The 2,500-nt window shown below is 43.9% G+C and overlaps 1 protein-coding gene across 3 annotated transcripts in view; it reads left to right on the forward strand.

Annotated features, from left to right (window-relative positions):
* The window catches only part of shroom4 (shroom family member 4), a 45,313-nt gene that overhangs the window by 20,961 nt on the left and 21,852 nt on the right, over nucleotides 1-2,500 (forward strand). The gene's annotated exons all lie outside the window — the stretch shown is intronic.

A 2,500-nucleotide genomic window follows, 5' to 3' on the forward strand; every position in this document is an offset into this window, starting at 1 on the left:
TTTACCCAGAGATACCCAGTGTTTTCAAACGTATCAGTGAAGAGCAGTTAGTGGTTAGACAGTGCCTACAGAGACAGGATATTAAGGAGCAGGTAGGGGTTAGACAGTGAATACAGAGACAGGTCATTAAGGAGCAGGTAGGGGATAGACAGTGACTACAGAGACAGGTCATTAAGGAGCAGGTAGGGGTTAGACAGTGAACACAGAGACAGGTCATTAAGGAGCAGGTAGGGGTTAGACAGTGAATACAGAGACAGGTCATTAAGGAGCAGGTAGGGGTTAGACAGTGAATACAGACACAGGTCATTAAGGAGCAGTTAGGGGTTAGACAGTGAATACAGAGACAGGTCATTAAGGAGCAGGTAGGGGTTAGACAGTGAACACAGAGACAGGTCATTAAGGAGCAGGTAGGGGTGAGACAGTGAATACAGAGTGTGATCGTTAGTGATTGAGCTCCCTTTCCCCTGGTTTTCAAACACTGTATCCATACTGTGAATGTTATGAATTTTCCATAAAGTAATGTGCACGCACGTACGCACGCACACACAGTTCAAGCCACACATTGAACTTAATGAACTCGATGAGTATGTGGTTTCACTGGTCCCCCTCTTCTGCAGGTGACCTATGATGAAGGCTCACCTGTACACCTGTGTTTACTCAGGTGTGGTGGGGAGACAGACCCCGCTGTCTCTGGCCAATAGGATTCATTCACACCGCGTTGCTACTCGCCGTGCTTTCTAGCGCTTCCAAAGAACAAAGGAAATGTTATCTGGAGCTCTATGAGGTTATGATATTAAGTAAAGTAAACTCCTGTCAGCATGTTGAAAACCGATGTTGAGACCTTCCGTTTGATTCACATTTACGTTAAGATGTTCCAATCTCTCACCTTAGAGTTATCCCAATGGACTTCACCATTTGCAGACGTTCCCTCATTGTTTGTGTTTATCGGGTTCCTGTTCTGGCGGTTGGTTGGTCGTGTTCCTCTTTGTGATCTCATCATTGATTGGTCGTCCTGCTTCCTCTTCTCTTATCTCGTCCACTGTTTGCTCTCTTTGCCCCTAGTCTGGCTCTGTGTGTCTGTTTGTTTGTGTCTGGGTGTGTGTATGTCTGTGTGTGTGTGTGTGTGTGTGTGTGTGTGTGTGTGTGTGTGTGTGTGTCTGTGTGTGTGTGTCTGTGTACGTTCCTTTCTAGATGTGTGTTTGTGTACTTCTATGTGTGTGTGTGTGTGTGTGTGTCTGTCGGTCTGTGATATTATAAGGGGTGACCTTTGAGGTTTCAGTTAGTTTTTGTAGTTTCTGACCATACAGAGAACATTCCAGACGCTCGCCTCCATACAGGCTCTCATTCAGGTCCTCAAACCTCTGACACATTACTCAAGTTCGGTCGTCGAAACCCACCCCTTCTCTTTTTTTACCTCTTCTTTTTTTTCCTTTCCTATTTCTACTTTGTTCTCCCCTCTCTACCTTTGATTGCTTGCCTATCATTTGAATCTTGTTTAACTTTCATCGCCTCCCCTTTTCCTTTCTTTCTAGTTAAGAAAGTATTTTTTGGTTCTTGTTTTGGTTCTAGTTAACTATTTAACTAGCTTCCTTTACATTATAGATTTCTTCCTTATATAAACGAAGTCTTTTAATGACCTTTCTATCAATCTCTCTTTATGGCTAACTGCTATCAGAACTAGCATGTTGAACAGTATAAATGGCTATCAGAACTAGCACGTTGGACAGTATAAACGGCTATCATAACTAGCACGTTAGACAGTATAAACGGCTATCAGAACTAGCATGTTAGCCAGTATAAATGGCTATCAGAACTAGCATGTTGGACAGTATAAACGGCTATCAGAACTAGCACGTTAGACAGTATAAACGGCTATCAGAACTAGCATGTTAGCCAGTATAAACAGAAAGGTAAAACTCAAGCCCGTGGCGTCTCTTCGAGCTAATTTAATTTCCTCACCGTCTTTGCTGACCACCGTGACCATCGACGGTTGAATTAACCAATCTGCTGTGGTCTCTGGTACGGCCCTCAGGTCAGCCAGAGGGTCTCTTCCAGACACTGTCTTGTGTGAGCAGATGAGGGCAGATGAAAGGTACATGGGTTCAAACCCCCATAGTCGTCAGTCTAGCTGTAGGCATCCAACAAGATGCCCTCTAACCATTACCTACTCCCGAATGACTCCCTAATGTATCTGAATTTGTCTATAATAAAAGCGTCTGATGAATAACTATGGTTAGTTGCTCCTTGATCAGTTAATGTTCGCTTCCATTCAGTTCTGTTCTAATCTAATCGGTTCGAAAAGGGAAGCGTGTCCACTCGTTTATATGGTAGCTCTTTGATGAATTGTATTTTGTCTGGCTGTGTTTGGCAAAGCTCCACATATGCACGCAGGCATACATGCACACACACACACACACACACACGCACACGCACACGCACACACACAAAACATACATTGAAACAGACAAAACACACACACACACACACACACACACACACA

Source organism: Pollachius pollachius (genome assembly GCF_949987615.1).
Source record: "Pollachius pollachius genome assembly, chromosome: 20".
Classification (NCBI taxonomy): domain Eukaryota; kingdom Metazoa; phylum Chordata; class Actinopteri; order Gadiformes; family Gadidae; genus Pollachius; species Pollachius pollachius.